This window comes from Botryllus schlosseri, chromosome 2 (genome assembly GCF_051294905.1).
Source record: "Botryllus schlosseri isolate E-star chromosome 2, Bs_hap1, whole genome shotgun sequence".
NCBI lineage: Eukaryota > Metazoa > Chordata > Ascidiacea > Stolidobranchia > Styelidae > Botryllus > Botryllus schlosseri.
In genome coordinates, this window is record NC_137237.1 from 7,031,666 (window position 1) to 7,053,402 (window position 21,737).

The 21,737-nt window shown below is 43.4% G+C and overlaps 1 pseudogene; it reads left to right on the forward strand.

The window, feature by feature from the left end:
* The first annotated feature begins 13,144 nt into the window (after nucleotides 1-13,144).
* LOC145433221 (protein SpAN-like) lies at nucleotides 13,145-14,661 on the forward strand (annotated as a pseudogene).
* Nucleotides 14,662-21,737: the final 7,076 nt, after the last annotated feature.

The following is a 21,737-nucleotide window of genomic DNA, read 5'->3' on the forward strand; positions in this document are numbered from 1 at the left end:
CAAGCAAATTAAAAAATCAAACAAGCCCAAAAACAAGCAACCCGCGACCCCTGAAAATAAACCGCGAATCGCGCAAACGACAAGCCCAAATTCGCGGGAAAACCGCGAGGTTGGCAACACTGTTGCGAACTACACGTCTCGTATATTAGACAGACCGTCAGTCACGTGACTACATGGTGGCAGCGTTATAAAAGCAGCTGATAGCAGTTACTTAGCTACTCAGAATTATGGCTAGTGGATATACTGCTTTGCAAGGACTGCACCCGAAGCCATTATCCCTGGCTGGAAACAACCCGCCTCAAGCGTGGGTTGATTGGAAGGAAGACTTTGAAACGTATCTCTGTGCCGCAGAATTATCACAAAAGGATGACTGCGTCAAGGTAGGACACCTCCTGAGTCTTATTGGTCCGGAGGGAACGTCAATTTGTAAGAATCTCACGTGGCTCCCTGCTCGACGAGAAAATGATCAAGACATTCCTGCTGAAGATAAAAATGACTACAAACTAGTCATTGAAAAATTTGATGCGTGCTTTGAGCTTCGTGATGATCGCTTGAGAATGCGAAGGAAGTTTTGGCTATTCTTGAAACGGGAGGAGGACGAGTCCTTTTTGCAATGGTCACTCCGTGTTCGCGAAGCTGCAGCCAAGTGCAGCTATCATCCGCAGAGGTGTCTTGAGGAAGTTATTATGGATAAACTCCTTCTGTGTTGTACGGACACCGGTACCTTGTCAGAACTCTTTGCCGAGGATCTGAAAACCTTGACACTGAGCAAAGTTGAATCGATCATCGATAAACGTGAATACGTCAAACAGGGTGTCATGTCCTATAAATCTGCTACGATTGATGCAGTCCCAAAGAAACCTCCACTGAAAACAGGATATCTACTGCTCGACAGAAGGATGGAAAGGATGCTAAGACGTCGCTAATAAAATGCAAATACTGTGGTAAGAAGCACCAGTTTGGTAGATTTTTCTGTCCTGCTGCCGACTACAATTGCTCGGTGTGCGAGAAAACAGGACATTTCGAAACTGTCTGCCGTGCTTCTGCTCGGACAAATATACGCTCCGTGGAATCCGATACTGTTGGTGGAGATGATGTGGACGGTCGCTCAAGTCCCTTCGCAACTGTCTTTGTGGGATCCGTGATTGCTGCTGTAGATTTGGATAGTGCTCCCAATACCGATACAGTTAACATGGAGCCTGTAATCCCACACCAGGGGCTGACCATTAGCACGGTGGAACCAGCGGAAGATATTGGCTGGTTTGTCAAGCTCAAGGTTGCCCTTGACCTGCTTAGATGGTGCGTTGATACTGGCGCACAAGTATCGGTCATGCCCTTGCACATATACAAGCGAAGCGTCAATATGGATCCATCAGACCCTCCGACAAACGTTTGATGACTGCAGGGAATAAGGAACTTTCCACCCTTGGCTATGTCGCTATGACGCTGGGGTTTGGGGATAACTCCGTTGTGGAAAAGGTCTACGTCGTCCGGGATACGCCTAAACTACTCTTGGGTATCCCAGGGGCATTCAAAATCGGACTCCGGCAAGATGTGCCGGGTACAGTTAGCATCCGTGCAGTAGACTGTGCAGTAACTCCCTCGCTTCGGTCTAAGGAAGAGGTCATGAAAGCTTACCCTGAACTCTTTCAGGGAGTGGGAAAAATGAAAGGAGAGTACTCTATCAAACTGAAGGCGAATGCTAAACCATTTAGCCTGAAAGTACCTCGCAGAGTTCCCATTCCTTTGCTTGGTAGTTTGACTGCTGAGCTAAATAAATTGCAAAAGGCGGACATAATTGAGCCTGTCAACGAGCCAACAGACTGGTGCGCACCGATCGTTGTGGTACCAAAGAAAAACTCGGAAATACGCCTGTGTGTGGATCTAACGAAACTAAATGATTCTGTCGATAGGGAACTCTACCCTATGCCGACAGTTGAAAGCACCCTGTGGAAGATTGCCGAAGGAACTGTTTACACCAAACTGGATGCCAATAGTGGATTTTATCAAATAGAACTTGAACCTGAGTGTCGTAATCATCATCATCATCATCATCATTGGTTTATTAGCAATTTTATCAGTACAATACACCACAAAAATGCGATACAATGAAAAGAAAGGAAGATGTCGAAGCGACTAGGAGTTGTCTATGGAATCGGACACCCACCTTGGCCTAGGCGATGTAAAGAGGAGGCATGCACACTGAATGAAAGTAAAGATGACAGTATAGAAAAAGGAAGCGACAAGAAATAGGGCGGCATGTCATGGGAAGCGAGATCGATAGGTCAGTCGTGGTTAGGGCTGGGCAAAATCGAGTACCTGAGTGATTCGATTCTGAATCACGTAATATGCTTCGAGTCGAGTCGAGTAATCGAGTATCACTCATTATGACGTCATAACAGAATGTAATACGTCAAAGCTCAAATATGTACCGTTTATGCCACCACAAAGAATATAATGCCTGTTATCCATCTCATAAATGATACTTTGGTATTTTTCGACCATACCGATTTCATTCCACTTGGTGACAATGTTGTGGGATAATCATGACTTCGGAAATGTGCTACGTCCAGTAACCTTCGTAGCTTTGTACGATATGTTTAGTATGCTACGATACCGCCAATTAAGGTTTCAAGGCTTCAACAGTGGATGATAGTATCGAAACTATAATTCTAGATGATAAATTAACTTTCAGTGGCGATAAGCGTATAATTTCAGTACTCGAAAAAATCGACTTTTGCTACTCGACTCGAATCATTAAAATTACTACTCGATTCAGATTCGAGTACTCGAATCATTGTGCCCAGCCCTAGTCGTGGTCCGGTAATCTTGAGGATGGACTGTATCTATTTAGTAGTAATTGCTTGTATTTCGACTTGAATGTGGACATGCTCGTCGACCGCCGGATGGCCGGCTGGATACTGTTCCACACATCAGGTCCGGCATATTTGATAGAGCGATGATCTTTTCGGTCGATCATATGATATTTGGACGACGTGGACGCGCGTGTGTTGTAGCCTACTTGTGCGCTTTTGATTCAGAGGTAAAGAAGTCATTGAAGTATTCGGGGCAACGACCGCAGTGAAACTGATACACAAACTTGGCGATATGATTCGGAGTACTATATGCTGTAGTTTCTGCAGTGGCTTGACTGCAGTTTTACTGGCAGCCCCCCAACAGAGGATGCCATAATGTAACTTCGATTGGATTAAGGATTTAAAGAGTATCAGCTGGCATGAAGCGCCCAAGGCTGTAGAACTGGCCGCACTTCGGTGATAATTTAGTTTCTAGGGACTGAATATGACTCTTCCAGGACATGTTCGAGTCCAGTAAAACCCCGAGATATTTGGCATTATCTGTGTTGGAAACGGGCTGACTCGTAAGTTAACCACATTCATCACCCCTGATGGGAGGTTCAGATTCAAGAGGCTTCCATACGGTATCGCCAGCGCACCCGAAGTCTACCAACGGAAAATGAATCGGGTGCTTGCTGGCATCCCCAATGTGATATGTCACATGGATGACATCATAATTGCTAGCTCACCACAGGATTACAATACCACCCTCGGACTTGTACTGGAGAGACTCCGAGATGAGGGAATTACATTGAATAAACACAAATGTGTCTTTTCACCGACTAAACTGGAATACCTTGGACATGTTGTTGGTAAGGATGGCATCGGCAAGGATCCTAAAAAGGTTGAGGCAATTGCCATATTCTCCGCTCCCTCAGATGTTCCGGAACTGAAAAGGTTTCTGGGAATGACTAATCAGCTCATGAAATTCTCACCCAACCTGGCTGAGCTTACAAAGCCGCTGAGGGATCTACTGAAGAAAAACACTTCGTGGCTCTGGGGTCCTGTACAACAGCTGGCCTTCGACCAGGTTAAGGCAGAGCTGTCCTCGGATGTGACTCTTGCTATGTATAGCCCGGATAAGGAAACTGTTATCTCCGCCGACTCCAGCAGTTATGGACTTGGAGCTGTGCTGATGCAACGCCAGGTAGACAACTCTCTCCGCCCTGTCGCGTATGCTAGCAGATCGCTGACTGAGACAGAGAGACGATACGCTGAAATCGAGAAGGTGGCCCTTGCTATAACGTGGTCTATGGAGAGATGGAAGGAACTCCTGATCGGCTTGCGTCAACTTCGCGTGGAGACTGATCACCAACCATTAATTCCACTTTTGTCAACTAAGACTCTTGATGAGCTTCTGCTCAGAGTGCAACGGTTTCGAATGCGGCTGATGAAGTTCAACTTCACCATATCTCATGTTCCGGAGAAACTGCTATATACTGCGGACGCATTGTCTCGTTGTCCGTTGCCAACTTTCGAGGACGTTGACGGCCTTCATAACGAGACAGAAGCCTATGTCAATGCCGTCACATCCAGCCTTCCTGCGTCTTGCAAATGGTTGGATGAAATTCGCTCAGAGCTCCAGAAAGATGACGTATTGCGCACAGTGATGCAATATGTATCCTCAGGGTGGCTGAAATGCAAAGAGACAGTGCATTGCCCACTTAGGCCATACTGGAATGATAGAGCCTGTTTATCCACTTATGACGGACTCCTGCTTAAAGGGAATCGCTTGGTGATCCCCTGTACGCTGAGACAAGACGTTTTAAGATACCTTCATGATGCTCAGCAAGGGGTGACAAAATCCCGACTCAATGCATCACAGTCATGCTGGTGGCCTGGAATTTCTAAGGACATTGAAGAAACCGTCAGAAATTGCGAAAAGTGCACGGAGCATCAGCGAGAAAGGGTGGAACCGATGCTGTCAGCATCCTTCCCAGAGAGACCCTGGTCCCGTGTTGGTGCCGACTTCTTTCAATACCAGAATTCCATGTACCTGCTAGCCGTTGACTACTACTCCAGGGACATTGAGATTTGCATTGTCTCCAAATCAGTGAACGCAGCAGAGACGATTCTGAAATTCAAGAAGATTTTCAGTAGGCACGGCATCTGCGAGACTTTGGACACAGATTGAGCACCTATGTTCTCTTCCCGTGACTTTGCGTCATTTTGCGAAAGCTGGAAAATTGAACACATCATGTTCTCACCTAGATATCCACAGGGGAACTCGGAGGCTGAGCGTGCCGTTCAGACCATCAAAAACCTTCTGCGAAAATGTGACGATGAATATCTGGCGCTACTCACATACCGCAACACGCCATTGGCTATCGGCTACTCGCCGGCAGAATTGAGCATGGGCCGCAAACTAAGAACAAGAGTACCGTGTCATCCAGACGATCTTCTGCCCAAGTCTGTCGACTAAACCGCCGTGAAGAAAGCCGAAGCAGATTACCGACGCAGAGTTACTCGTGATTACAACAAAAGACACAGAGTAGTACCTGGAGATGAGTTCAAGGTGGGAGATCGCGTCTGGATTCCGGACTGCAAATCGCAGGGTGTTGTAGAAAAACTTGACACTGACACTCAACCCAGATCCTTGGTTATCAAAACTGGGCGTGGCACCTTCAGAAGAAATCGCCGAATGGTGCGAAGATACCAAACGGAGAATGCCCCGCAAGAAGGTGTCGACATTACCGCCAGTGAAGCAGCTGAATTCTTCAAATTTCCCAATCAGGGAGGAGATAGCAGTTCGAGCGCTACTAGTGTCGATCGTGATGACCATCATGAGGCGGCGATAGTCCGACGGTCGGATCGGAACAGAACCGCACCTCGCAGATACATCGAGGAGTACTGATGTAATTATAGGAGTAGTGTGGGTAAATATGTTGTGTTCTTCATTCACCTCTTGCCTGCCAATTGCTTTGTACCGCTAACTGCCTCAATTCGGATTGTTCATTGTCTTCATTCTGTGCTTGCGTTGTATAGGCTATGTTTGTGCTGCTTATAAGCTTTTGTACTTGTCCCGAGAAGGGAGATGTAGTGGTAGCTCTATGGCGCCACTAGGGTGTGACGACATCGCATGTGCTTCGGTGCTTGGTCGTCACTGAATACATGGCTGCTTGAGAACTACACGTCTCGTATATTACACAGACCGTCAGTCACGTTACTACAACCACTGCGTTTTGAAATACTTTCAGGGTCAGACAAGGACCGTCCTAATAAAAACCTCTTCAACGCGCTGTCGCAATGTAGCTTGTCTTGGAGTGATGTTACGATATGCCGGCCTGCATCATGCATTGTAACTTCATGAAATCCGACACCCTGATGTTGGCTAATGAAGCTAATAAGTGTGACCCACAGATTAGCGGGTAAAATGGACATTTGATCCGATGTCGCAGAATAATTGTAGTAATGTAAAATTACATCCTATACTAATCCAGTGGGTTCCAACCGGTGGGGAATTCCCAACTTGTGGGAAATTTAGGAGTTTCTGGTAGGGAATATAGACTCACTTGTAAAAACCTCGTTTATTAAACATCAGTATGAAATGCTGATCGTAGCTCTAATATTTCTTAGCTCATTTGCAGTTCAGCAATTCGTATTATCAGTGCCTCAAATTAACGAGAATCGACTGAACAGCGGTACGCGATCTCCCGCATATAGGTTGTTATTCATTCGTCTGCGAACTGGTGTGATGGAAATCATCTGAATCGTTAAAATAAGAGTTCATATCAGTGGCGGCTCGTTACAATATCGGGTGGTGGGGCAAGGGATGCGAGCGACTTTTTTGAACATGACGTCATGATGGCGTTTTCTAACTTGAAAAAGTAACTTTATGATGGTCACATGAATTTCCCGACAACAGTGATTTTAACATAGTGCCGCGAGAGGTTTGTCGGTGAGCTGTGACTTGAAATGTGGTAACAAATGTTTTATTCATTTTTTTTATTCAGAGGATTATTTCACAAAATGTACGTGAACTAAGAATCGTCCCTATGCCACGAATCAATCATCAGGTCATCCTTAGTAGCATGCGTTATGACTTCGTGGTAGAGGTTGCAAATCGATTGGCCCTAGTTTTTCAAAGCCCGTCCGAAAGCGTTTCGTACACGATCCTGGTGTGTTACGACCAGGTGATAGGCAACCAAAGCGGTGGCACCCGGCATACGATTGGATCAATGGACAATTTTTAAGTTTCGCTCCAAAGCAGGGATGGGCAAACTACGGCCCACGCGAAGGCATCGAGAAACGTGATCGAAATATTGATAACAATGTGCCGTTAAAAATCAAATTACTAGAGCGACTTGATTGAACTTTTTTAAATACATTTTATCGTGAAATTGATTAAGTTATAATCTTATTGTTACATTTTCTTATTTTATTGTTAGTACAATAGCCGAACCACTGAGCTATATAAACATAAATAAACATAAATATAAATATAAACATATAACATATAAACATAAATAAATATAAACGGTAGTCCTTGAAATCAGACACCGCCTGGGCCATGTAAAGACTGAAGAGGCATGCGCAGCGCATGCACACTGAATGAAAAGTATAAGAATCTACTCGACTAAACCTCAGGTCGAGGGGCTGTTACTATTTTGCAATCTGGTGTGGCAATTGTAATTTTCCATACATACGAGTCATCATACAAGGCGTGACTTCCGGTGCTGAGCAGGTTATAGCTACATTTAGTTTTCGTTCATTCACGATTTCACTCTCTCACCTAGTTATCAAATCGGCCTTCTTCTTTCCTTTCGTAGAAGCTTTCCGAAGTTTTAATTCAATTTTAGCGAGCTCAGAGTCCACGTAGAATATGTTGTAGCCATTATTTCTGTGGCATCCCGGGGTCTCTAGAATGTTCTGTATTTGCCGTTTAGAAATTACGTTGCACGTGATATGGCTGGAGACCGCGTGTTGACTTGGTTGATGGGAGAGTTGGCTGAGAGCGTGGCTGAAGCTGGATGTGAGTGAGAATGTCTCTGTGTTTGGTAGCGTGAAGTATGAGTAGTCTGGAACAGCAGCATGAAGTAGTTGTAGTATTAGACAGTTAGGGTGTCAAGTAGCAGGTAGTTGGCATTGTATTTGTAGGCTTGAGGTGGATGTATATCCTGTCGGAATCTCTGTTCAGATAGATTGACTGGGGCATGGAAAGATCACGGACGATGCTGTGCTAGCATCTGGGGAGTGATATTGTCCCGTAGTTAGTCCCTCGCCTGTAGATTGAAACGCCGCTGCTGGTGTAGGTTCAGGGTTAGCTGTCGGAATACGGTTTGTGTGAACTTGTGTGCTGTGTAGGCCTGTATGCTGTATCTGGTATTGTTAGGTCGTCTGTGTACGTTATCAGTTTGTATGTATCGCTGTGTATATTGTGTAATATGAGTCTAGTGTGAAACGCTGTTTTGAGTACTGTGTCGTGGAATATACTCTTATTATAACCGTATGGACTGGTGTACTGTGTTAGGCGTTTCGTGTAGCGAGCGCGCAGCAGGCGGCGATCGCAGAGAGACGAGGTCCGGAGCCCAGGAACACACCGGCTTCCCTGTTAGGTACGTGACGCCGTATCAGGGTCGCTACATTTCCATAAAAATAACATTACGCAGTCGATGAAGTACCCCACAGGTTTATGTGGTAACGGCGGTTTACAACCAAAAGTCTGGCGACACCTAGTGATTTGAAGGACCCTGGAAGATAACTTTTGGATTTCCACTAATCGTACAGTCGCTTTATAGCTAACTAACCTACGGAGGTTAGTTATCTATAGTCGCTTACGCAAAACATTTCCGACCACAGCCTCAGCGAAGCGGAACGAAGCTGCAAATCGGTCGTTGCCATTCCATGTTTGTTTAGTAAACATTGATTCCATTCGATACTGTTACTGTTAATTAATAGCGCCGTAAACTATTGCCGCACCAACTTGTTTTTGGTCTTTTCGGACCAAATGGCAGCCGCTGTGCAACATGGGTGTGACGAAACAATTCCCCACACTTCTTGTCCTACATTCTTTGGCGGAGTTCATTACATCCTACAATCTCTATACTGCCATGACCTAAGTGAGTTTTGGAGGCTGTGTTCCCGTTCGATTCTGATGAAGAGGGTAGAAAAAAAAATGAATTTCCAATATAGATGCCAGATTACTCGACATTTGTAGACGTCGGTGATTCAACCAAAGGAGAGCAGCCTCGGAAATCCAGCCTCGGAAAATAATAAAGCATTGCACGCGCGCACACTCACGCGCTTCAATACCGTGTGGTAGATGCCAGATCAGCGCGCGTCTGTACTAATCATACTCATCTTCGCTAAATGAATTTCTAGCTTAATCATCGAGTGCCCACCTTGAAACTTGGCACAGTGTTTGATGATATCATTAAGGTGTACCATACAAAATTTCGTCACCCATCTCCTGATGGAACACCTTTAAAATTAACCCGGTACAATACCGACTTTTGCGTATAATCTGTTTTGCGGTAACCTAAGCACGCAACTAGACAATATACATACTCAACTTAAATGACCGAATTACCATGCCAATCATTGAGTGCCCACCTTGATACTTGTTACAGTATTAGCTGTACAGTATTAGCTGACATCATTAAGGTGTACCACACGAAATTTTGTCACCTATTTTGTGATGGAATACCTTCAAAACCAACCCCACTCAAAATTGAATTTTGCGTGAAATATGTTTGCGCTAGCCTAGCACGCAACGATATGGGCTCAACTTAATGACGGATTTAACATGCCAATCATTTAGTGCCCACCTTGAAACTTGTTACAGTGTTAGTTGATATTATTAAAGTGTACCATACCAAATGTTGTCACCTATTTCGTGATGGAACACCTTAAACATTGAAGCAGTCCAATACCAACTTTTGCGTAAAATCTATTTGTAGGCAGATTTCAGTTTCGTTGCAAGTGGTCGTTTTCAGATGACCGATAGTGACCTCTCTATCAAATGCTGCCGGTGCTCATCTCATTTTAGTTATAAAGTATTTATGTTGAGGAGAGAACGCAAGGTATTACACAATCTCAAATCCGCCATTCAAGTTTCAGGTTGGCAGCAACTGCTAGGTGACTGCAAAATACCACCCGTCACATACCTACCATATACAACTAAACCCGTCACACACCAACCATATATCACCCGTCACAAAGCTCCCGTTGGCCTCCTGTAACAATGCTACTGAACTCCTTTATTATGGTGTAACAGAAATGATCACCCAATGGAGGTGTTAATCAATGATCGGGCATTAACCAACATCTGAGGAGTCGACCCCATATTGTGTAAAGGAAAAATGCTGTCCGGGGGCAGATTTGGCAGTGCCGTGCCAATTGATCGAAATAAATTTAAACTCGCTGTTGAAGATTTTTTCAAATCAAGGGAAATCAACTTCTCAATAGATCCCCCGAAGGAAATATGGATCTTTCTTGTAAGTAAGCTTTTCGCGTCGATTATTTCCAAATCGAAAGAGAAAATAAGAAATACCACGAGAAAATGTAGACACTTTTGGAATTCTACATACGGACTCATGGATTCCGAGAATAATACTACCCTAGACGCTTGCCAGGAATTTGAGAATCTCGCGACTCACGTCATCGATTCCAATATTGGAAAGAAAAACTCAGATAGTCAACAAGTAGATGCTTGTGAAACAAGCCTGGAAGAGGGAATGCGCAATAGGGCTCTTCAAAAATGACTTTTTTTCTCAAATCGTACTGGCTACTTGATAAAATTGTTAGGTTACCTAATTGAAGCCTACACACAAGATTTGATTCAATTCCAGCCAGTAACCGCTTTGCTACAGGAGAAGAAAGTTTCTATTTATGATATAAAAATAAATAATGAAAAATTTGAAAATTTTCTATTTACCCCATGAAAGTGTTACGGTGTCTATAGAAACGATGCTCACCAAATTTGGTTCAATTCCAACCAATGGAAGCAGAGTTATTGCCGTCGAAAAATTTGGATTTGAATAAAATAGTATTTACGGTGACCGATTCTTTGTTTATTTATTATAGTTCTTCTCACCGTAAATACTATTTTATTCAAATCCAAATTTTTAATTTAAAGGTGTTCCATCATGAAATGGGTGACAAACTTTGGTATGGTACACCTTAATAATATCATCAAAGACTGTGCCAAGTTTCAAGTTGGGCATTCGATCATTAGTTTAGAAATTTGGTTAGCGAAGTTGATTATGATTAGCACAGACGCGCGCTGATCTGGCATCTAGCATACGGTATTGAAGCGCGAAACCGATTTTGCGCAAAAGTTGGTATTGCACTGCGTTAATTTTAAAGGTGTTCATCAGGAGATGGGTGACGAAATTTTGTATGGTACACCTTAATGATATCATCAAAGACTGTCCAAGTTTCAAAGTGGACACTCGATGATTAAGCTAGGCTTACCATACGTCCTCTTTTAAGAGGATTTGTCCTCTTTTTTGACTTTTTTGAAAGTGTCCTCGGAGGACGCCCTTTTGTCCTCTTTTTTGAGATTTTGTCCTCTTTTTTGAGATTTAGAGCAGATTTTGAGCAAATTGCGAGTGATATGCCGCATATCAGCACAGAAGTGAAACTCCGACGGGTATTTCGGAGTGAAAAACGGTGTTTTTAGCTCTGGGCGAAAAGATGACCTTTTTTTTGTTTTAGTCATCCACCTGGCAATGTGGAGTAAAAAACGTTATTTTGAGCTCTGAGCGGAAAAGATGACCTTTTTTTTTTTTAGTCAACCGATCACAAAGTGGGGAAAGTTAACCAGTTTTTGAGAATTTCACTCCGGTTTTGCAAGTTGCAAATTTCTCAAAAAGTGTCCTCTTTTTTGATTTCCAAAATATGGTAAGCCTAGATTAAGCCAGAAATTCGTTTAGCGAAAATGAGTATGATTAGCACAGACGCGCGCTGATCTGGCATCTAGCATACGGTATTGAAGCGCGAAACCGATTTTGCGCAAAAGTTGGTATTGCACTGCGTTAATTTTAAAGGTGTTCCATCAGGAGATGGGTGACGAAATTTTGTATGGTACACTCTAATGGTATCATCAAACACTGTGCCAAGTTTCAAGGTGGGCACTTGATGATTAAGCCAGAAATTCGTTTTGCGAAGATGAGTATGATTAGCACATACGCGCGCTGATCTGGCATCTAGCATACGGTATTGAAGCGCGAAACCGATTTTGCGCAAAAGTTGGTATTGCACTGCGTTAATTTTAAAGGTGTTCCATCAGGAGATGGGTGACGAAATTTTGTATGGTACACCTTAATGATATCATCAAACACTGTGCCAAGTTTCAAGGTGGGCACTCGATGATTAAGCCAGAAATTCGTTTAGCGAAAATGAGTATGATTAGCACAGACGCGCGCTGATCTGGCATCTACCACACGGTATTGAAGCGCGAAATCGATTTTGCGCAAAAGTTGGTATTGCACTGCGTTAATTTTAAAGGTGTTCCATCAGGAGATGGGTGACGAAATTTCGTATGGTACACCTTAATGATATCATCAAACACTGTGCCAAGTTTCAAGGTGGGCACTCGATGATTAAGCCAGAAATTCGTTTTGCGAAGATGAGTATGATTAGCACAGACGCGCGCTGATCTGGCATCTACCACACGGTATTGAAGCGCGTGAGTGTGCGCGCGTGCAATACTTTATTATTTTCCGAGGCTGGATTTCCGAGGCTGCGATCCCCTTTAGTGGTGATTCAGGTTCGTGAAGAACAGAGATGTACCGGTATACGGTACCGTAGACCTGCCTATTAGACATGGGCTTAAGCGATATTTTGCAGTAGCAGTTACGAACTGCTACTTTCGGAATTTTTACTTTGATTTCAAACTGTTACTTTTTAGTAGTTATACTGGATGTATATATAGCCTGCGTAACAATTGACCGCTAATTTATTCGAAAAAACCCAAATGTTTTCTAAAGTTTAAAATTGATTACTTCTAAACTCGCCGATATCAAACCACAGCTTTAAACTAAATAACAATTAATTATGATTGAAGTTATGATCATACAGGCAGAGCCTTAAAACTTTTCCGTTCATCTTACTATAAGCCTGAAAAAAATCCTTTCACGGAGTATAGTTACAGAAGTGCCCTCTGCCCCCAATGCCCTTCATGACAAATGTAGATCTAATTTTGCATCCGAATATGTCATTCACTCAAATCGGGTCGGGGTTGAGGATAAGTTAAACCGCTATTGTCACGAATGTGATGTGGTCTAGTTGAGACTGCACTGTAGTCTGTAGTGGCTCTGGTTTCTCGAATAATGAAACACACTAGAGATAAATGTACTGAATGTCAAGGCTGTATGCGTAAGTGCTATTCTGTTAACTGTGATTTGGATTAGCCGGTAACTGCTACTGCTACTACAAAAGCTTGACTGTTACTTTTTAACGGTATGTTTTTTTTCACCTCTCTAGTACTTATGTATGTAGCGCATGCTCAAACTAAAAGGCTATGACGAAAACTGCGAACAAGCACTCAACTCGTGCAACGTTGAAAAACAAACATGGTCATCTGCCGGCGATTCTGAGCACGAATGCGAAGATTTTAGTTGTAAGCATATTGCTATGCGGCAGTGCTGCTGCGATCGCCATCTTTTCGACGTCCAACTCGGCAAGAACTGTAAGCATCGATACAGATTCCGATTTTAGATGTGACATACCATCCCCTTCAGTCCAAGATGTATATATGTGCGCTTTGTCTCGGTGTAGTTTTGATGTTACTCTCTGTTCGGAACAATGTCCATTTGGATTCGCCGCCGACGAAACAGGCTGTCCGGCAGGATGTGCTTGTGCCGGGGAGGGCATTTTCCAAGGCGACATTCAGTTTAAAGAGTTTGAAGTACCAAACATGATGGAGGAGTATGGTTACATATCTACAGATGAAGACTTTGCTACGTATGTAGGATCCACTGTCAACGCATACGAAGTCTATGACCAGCAAATCGTTGGAGGGAAATATGTTGTTAAATTTGATTTGGCAAGTAATATCGTGGAAGATGAGGACATGGAGTACTTGATTATGCATTAGCCTCTATTGAAGCTTTTAGTTGCATAAAATTCGAAAAGATCACGAGCGGACATATAGGTACGCATTTGAAATTTCAAAAGGAATCTCTGTGTGCATCCCCCGTAGGCCGACAATGGGTCGAAAACGGAATGGCGGTTATCAAACTGCATCCATTATGCAGTCTACCTACGATAGGGCACGAAATTCTGCACGCACTTGGATTCTACCATGAACATTCGCGCCCAGACGGAGATGCCTACGTAGAAATTTATAGGGCAAAGATTAGGAAGAATGAACAACACAATTTTAGAAAGAAATTAAGGTATGAGGTTCAAGATTTCAACTCGAAGTATGATGTCGGTTCACGTATGCATTACGACGGGTCTAGTTTTTCAATAAACCGCTATGAAGATGTTATAAAGTCTTTCACTGGCGAAGTGCTAGGGGGTAGCGATTTCTCTACTGAAGATATTTATGAATTGAACGCTTTATATAAGTGTCCTAAAGTCACTTCTGGTGCAGCATTACAATGGAGCGCGTGGTAGCGTTGGGACCCGGGAAATCCCGATCCCGGGATTTGAAGCAATCCCGATCCCCGGATTGGTCCCGATGAAATCCCGGGATTTGTGAACAGCATCTACCAAGGCTTATGTAGCGCCATATCTCTTCTTTTGGTAATAAAGCAGTGTCACAAACTCGACTGATTGTCTAGAACAGTGGCCTCAAACACGCGGCCCGCCAGAACTGTTTTTGCGGCCCACGTCGGCGTTTTGATTTTTCAAGCATTCGACAATATTAAACTCGAAAATTTCAGATTTCGGATTTGAGAACTTGAAATTTCATCCTGAAACCACTCCAAAAACCTGAATCGCTATCACACATCAAACGTCCACTAGCTGCTAAATTATAATTCGACAGCTTTTACGATGACACGATGCACTTGTCGTCTCGCATGGTTTCTAACTGTCTATATAACTCCCTATGTCGCCAAATTATGCCAAGCACAACAATATTTTTAAAAAATATTGAAAAATATGACTTTTTCGTGCCAACCGTGAATATTACATTAGTGCAGCGGTTCTCAACCGGGGGTCCGCGGACCCCTGGGGGTCCGTGAAGCATTCTCAGGGGGTCCGCGAAGCCTCAAAATATTTGATAACCTAATTTGTATTTTTTTAATTCGGAAAATCACGAGGCAGTTTCGCTTCATTACTAGTAAAACTCCAAAGCTCACATCAACAGAATAACCATCTGAGATGAAGTATTCTACTATGCAGACTCATATAAATTACTAAATTGCCTATACTGATACAAACATTTTGCTGTTTAGACATGTTTGTGGGCGATTGTGGAAAAAACGTTGGATGAGTAAAGTCAATCACGATGACTTAATAATGTTTACAAAAATCCATTTTTCCATAATAACTTCAAGATGAGCTGCTATATGGAAATGACCAGGCTTGACGTTATACGTTCAATAAATAAATTTGTTTGTCAATTTTGGTGCCACATTTGTAGCGATCATACCCAACTGTGTTGTCGGAAGCGTTACGCGTTAATTTTACATTCACCACCACCTATATTTGTGGAAATGTATTTTCGGCACCAGTTCATATCAAATCGAAGGAGCGGATTTTCAAGAAACGACCACGTAGTTCCAAGAAACGCAGATGCAGAATTCGCTTTGAAATAATAGAAGACAACAAATTTTTTACATGATTAAAGGGATGGTGCTAACCCTGAAAGGTTTAGGTTCGTGTAAACGCGAACCTTTTTGAAAGATTCTATGTGAACGTGAACTTGAATCTAAGACGCCCCCCGAGAGTACGGTTTATCACCCTATGGGGGCCCAAGACCAACGTTTGGGGGGGGGGGGCGAAGTGCTGTTACGTGCCTGCTTATGCCTTAACGGTTTAGGCCAGACCGGACAATGTATTCAGCGTCAGACTATTGCTACATTGATATTGAGCAGAGTGTAAACATGTTTCTATACTTGCTACCGATATCACTATACAATCATCAAGTTATACAGTAGCCAACACCCCAATCGCACAGATTTGGTTTTTATGATACAATAAACATATCAAATCAAGAGGGATCCGATACTCCTGGTAGATTGTTTACGTTAGACGACGATGTATCAATTTCATTGATTGGTGTAATGACTAATGAGCATCATTCGCTGACTACCTACATGTGGTGTATTTCGTTCTTGATGTTGTGTGATTGCGGGTAAAGCTCACAGTCGGAGTCTGAGTCACTAAATATCCACTAACGATAAACTGAGCGAACGTTTGTAACAAAGCAAGTAAAGTTTTTGAGATTGGCAAGGTGCATGCTTGTTCAGCGTTGAATTTTTTTATGCCGCCAGCGCCATGCATAGAGTGGTCCGAAGCTGAAATGCGGGGAATTTTAACCAAAGATGTTATGAAGATGTGAAAACATGTAATATATGAAAAAGGTTCAAAGTGCAGAACCCACCAAGGTTCGTTTGCGAACGTGAACCTATAAATTTTAGAGATCCACACACAGAACAAGAACGTGAACCTCACGATCACACCATCCCTAATGAAATGTATGATCTTATTTTCAAGAAAAGTCATTTTGTTGCTGTTTATCACTAAGCCTACAGTTATCATTTGCACGAGACAGATGACAATTGCACGATATTTGGGGTAAATTTGAACTAAAGTTTATTGGGGGTCCGCGAGGTCCGTGACAGTCCGAAAGGGGTCCGCGAAGACAAAAAGGTTGAGAACCACTGCAATAGTGTATTACATTTTCACAATGTGTATGGAATGCCAATGTGCAAGGTCCGACAAAAAAAGGCGTACTGGGAAATACATATTACACTCCTATTTGATGCTGCTGCCCGCCGCGTCATCAAAAACTACGAAATTGGCCCGCGAGCAAATTGGAGTTTGGGACCCCTGATCTGAACGATTATACTCTTGATGCTCTTATGTTTTGCGTCGAATCAATATCACAAGGACTAAATGTTATTTGTGTAACTTGTATGTGTATTGTACAACTTTTCTAATCCCGGGGAATCCCGGGATTGAGGAGCGATAATCCCGGGAAATCACGATCCCGGGATTTCAAATTTGATCCCGAAGTCCCAACCCTAGTGCGTGGTCGAGTTGGAGCAGATGTGACGAAACGTGCGGAATAGGTAAGAAGACTCGATATCGATACTGCGTATCCAAAGAAAACAAATATTCACAATATTGCAAAGGAGAGTCATTCGAAATATCGGACTGTGAAATTTCACGTTGTCCGGGAGGTGAGTGGAGTCAGTGGGGTCCAGTTGGTCCTTGTATAAAGATATGTACGAGCACTGGTTATAGTGCAGCAATGCAGTATAGATATTGTCTGAACGGATCAAACGCTTGCCCCGGATGGGAGACAGGCAAGGCAAAGCAATGTACCGTGCCGATTTGCAAGAAGAACGGACTGTGGGATGATTGGAGCAACTGGTCTGCGTGTCAAGAGACTTGCGGGACCGGGGTGCAGTCTCGAGCGCAATTATGTAAAAATGAATTGAATTATGCAGTCGCTGCATGCGGCACGTCGTCGCAGAAAGAAGTTGAAATGCGAAAATGCGATTTAGACACTTGTTTCGCTGACCAGAAAACGTTCGGGCCGTGGTCTCAATGTTCTGCTACTTGTGAAGGGTACAGAAAAAGGACGTGTACGGGCGGTAAATGTTATTCGTCTGTCGAGACCGAACCTTGCGGCCCGAGAAAATGCAACGAAGGTGCCATTTTCGCTACATCGAGAACGAACTTAGCCATAGACGACGTATGTAACGTCGCTTTTACAACGGAAAATTGGGTATTCGGAGACTTTAGTGGCGATGGCCGTCTGGATATTGTTTGCTTAAACGCTTACGGAGTGTACCAATTATCGTATGGTAGCAATTCCGGATTTAAAAAAGTGTGGTCCGGATCCTTCGATCGGTGCGGCGGCGGTGTTTTACTTCAGGGAGATTTTAACTTTGACGGGAAGAGCAATCTGGTTTGTAAGTCCAAGAAGGAGCGTCAACTCATAGTCCGATACGCAGGTGACAAACGCTTTCACGAGCCGCTGGTCGAAGGGTGGGAGTTCTGCGCCATATATTCTTCGCAGCTTACGACCGTGACGCGCAGTGGCAGAACCGCTCTTTTGTGTCAGGATAACAAACAATTTCTGGAGTTATGAATTTTGAAACGCTGACAACAGTTTCTATGGCCGTGACGGAGAGTGAATTGGTGCATGAGCACCGGGCAGTATAGTCTCGCTGTTGAAACCAGTCACGAACCACGGGAACTATTTTTTCTCGATTTGGAGATGGTGTTTCATGAAAATTTATTCCAAGACGCTGCCTGACTAAAACTCTTTTACTTGTTAGTTGTTAATGTTAGTATTGAAGTTGCTTGCCTAAATTCAAGTTTATAGACGTATACATGACACGACCGCGTCTGTTTTTGTTTGGCTAGAATTACATCGTTTACGCGTGTGGTGAGGCGGCGATAACGATCCGCCGATCCGCAGCTGCAACACCAAGGTTGCTGGTTCGAGTCCGCTCTGCGTTCTTCTAATACTCTTTAAATCCTTATTCCAATCGAAGTTACTACTTGGCATCTTCTGCTGGGGAATTTGTATGATGACATTCGATCTGCATCAAAATTACCGGCTATGACAATGCTGTCTGTGGATCGAACCCAGCCTTATTCCCCGATGTTTGTACACACCGACACATTTCATGTAATGTCATACACCTCATTTACGCGAATACTTGGTATGGGTATTTAATGTGTGGCTGGAATACGCATTGTTATTTTTCATGGAGACAAAACACGGGTTGTAACATGTTTACTTGAATATTGGTCGTTGGTTCATACGAAGATATGCACGTCGGAACATAAGAGCCTACAACTTGCAGGCCAGATAATGTTGAAATTATGGGGCTACAGACACGTCACATTTATGCTGCCTAGTTTTATAGTTCCCGACTTCTTTTGGTCTTGAAATCGAGCCAATATTGCCGCTTTTGGGTTGCCAAATCATCTATTATATTAATGTGCAGTGTAAAATCACTTACTCTGCACGATAGTCTTCACTCACAGCACATGAATTTTATACAGCGTCAGCATAGATAATCCAGTCGTGTAGGTACATAGAGAGAGAGAAAGAGAGAGAGAGTCTTTTTATTTTCATCAAACCAAAATACATAACACACGGCAGTGGTGGTGGTGGTACAGAAAATATGCATGCACATTGCACAGTATTCGGCATTGGATAGGAATGATCGATAAGACCGTGAGGGTCATCTAGTCTGATCACACAAGCATCAAACAGGTACGCTTGACTCTAAACAGTCTGGCTGTAAAAAATGTTACAGTAGTTAAAAAATAAAATAGAAGAAAAATTAATCGATGGTAGCAAATGATCAATGAAGCAATGTCTGGGCGAGGTAGGGCAACAGTGTTAGTGTAACGATAAGAGGTGATCAATTAGTGCTTTTTTGAATCTATTATAGGGCAATTCACGGATATGTGGTGGTAATGCATTCCAGATGATAGGTCCCGAGTAGTCGATGGACCTCTTAGTTAAGTTGCTATTGGGTGGGGGTAAGTAGATATATCCTTTAGACGAGGATCTCGTGTAATGGACTAATGGGAGTGGACATTTTTAGCAGGTATGAAAAAGTCATCAAACACAGGAGGCAAACTATTGGAAAAATATTTGTGAATGACTTTTGATACTTCGAAGCGATATAGGTCGTCAACTTGCAAAATTCGGTGCTTACGGTAGTAAGGCGATAGTTTGGTACGTAAAGGTACAGATGAGATCAGCCGTATCGCACGGTTTTGCAGGGTTCGAATTCTGCACAGAAATGTTTTGCATGCACTTCCCCATACTACGATTCCATATTGCAGGTGAGAGTGGAAAAGATAAAAATATATGGTTCGTAGTATTGATCTGGAAACCAAAGGTTGCAGACGGGTCATTATTCCCACACACCGAGCTAGTTTTGATATTGTGCATTCAATATGCTGCTTCCAAGACATTTTAGCATCAATAGTGACACCGAGATATTTTGCTGAGTCACATATGGAGATTTGTTTATGATTGATGTTCACAGTGAAACTATGATTGGCATTATTTAAAAGGAGCATCTCGGTCTTATCTGCGGTTGCCCGACATATGAGCATGCGACACAATGAAAAACGACAGTTGAGCGTGCGACGCTACAGCATGAGGACACATTAGCATGGTAACACATGAGCATAGGGACACATGAGCATAGGGCCACATAAGCATGGGGACACATGCGCATGGGGACATATGAGCATGTTGAAATATGAGCAAGGGGACACATGGACATGGGGACAGTTTAGCGTGCGACACTTGAGCATGGTTACACATTAGCATGGGGACTAATGAACATGGTTACATATGGGCATGGTAACACGTGAGCACGGGGGCACATAACGATTGGGACACTTCAGCATATTAACACTTGTGCATGGTGACATATTAGCATGGTGACAAATGAGCACGCGGACACTAAATTGCAGTCTACCATAAAATAAGATAACTTGGTATTTTACAGATGATTTGAAGTTGAGAAAAGTAATACTGACATTATATACCTTTGAATAATACCTTATGGCTGGAAACTAGCTGGGAATATCAGTATTTGTTCACGAATTGCAACCCAACGGCGCTTCTTCAATGTACGATTCAAAACAAGCCGATGTCAATGGTGCAACCAATACATGATTCCCATGAGCATGATAGACAGGTTGTGCGGGGTGAAATCGTTATGCATGTGGCCTTTATGGGACTGCATTCAAGTACGATTTTATTGCAATATATCATCTCTACACGGCCGTTTTCAACTGATAACGTCACAAAAGCTATAAACCGGTGACGTGGTCAACATTATATATCCAGTAGTAAGGAGAATTGCCCCGTGGATCTTTGGGGGGGTTCGAGGATGGAAGATCACGACGAAGATGACCAAAACTGTTCATAAAAGTGTTTTTATGTACTAAACCATCATTTGGGTCACAAGCATCGAAGTTTCCTGACAATTTTTCAAATCTGAACAACCCTAGCGGACACTTGCGCATGCGACACTTGAGCATGTCACAATGGAGCATGCCACACTTGAGCATGCCACATTTGAGCATGTCACAATTGAGCATGTCACAATTGAGCATGTCACAATTGAGCATGCGACACTTGAGCGTGCCACATTTTAGCATGTGCCACATTTTAGCATGCGTCTCTTGAGCATGTGACACTTGAGCAAGTTAGCTCGTGTTATTGATGGAATTTGTTGTCACGTGGTGGAAAAAACCACGCTGTTATAAGCACCACGCTCGATTTCACGGCTAGCTTCGACTGCGGTTAGTGAAACATGACATCAGTGAAAATTGCAGTCTGTATATTTCAATCCTGCACATCACAAGACTGTGCAGAGTGCATGAGCATACCCTATGCAGAATGAAGCTTGTTGTCGATGCGGGGACGCCACGATGCCGGATACAACGTTTGTTCTGAAAGTAGATTCTAAATAAGTGATTTCTAACCCGGCTAACCTTCTTGCGGCTCTGATAGACCCCTGAATATGCCACTAAAATATTATAAACAGTTGCCGTTGTTTGCCAAAGGTCTCTTCTAATAAGTAGTATAGTAGATCGGTCGTGAGGTGGCTGGGGTTCTTATGGGCGGGGTGGCATGGTGCCGAGAAACCGGGGGTGGCATGGTGACCCTTATGTCTTATGGCGGGGGTGGCATGGTGCCATTGTGTCTTATGGCTGCGGTGGCATGGTTACCTTTTCGGGTATAGGCTGCGGCGGCATGGTGCC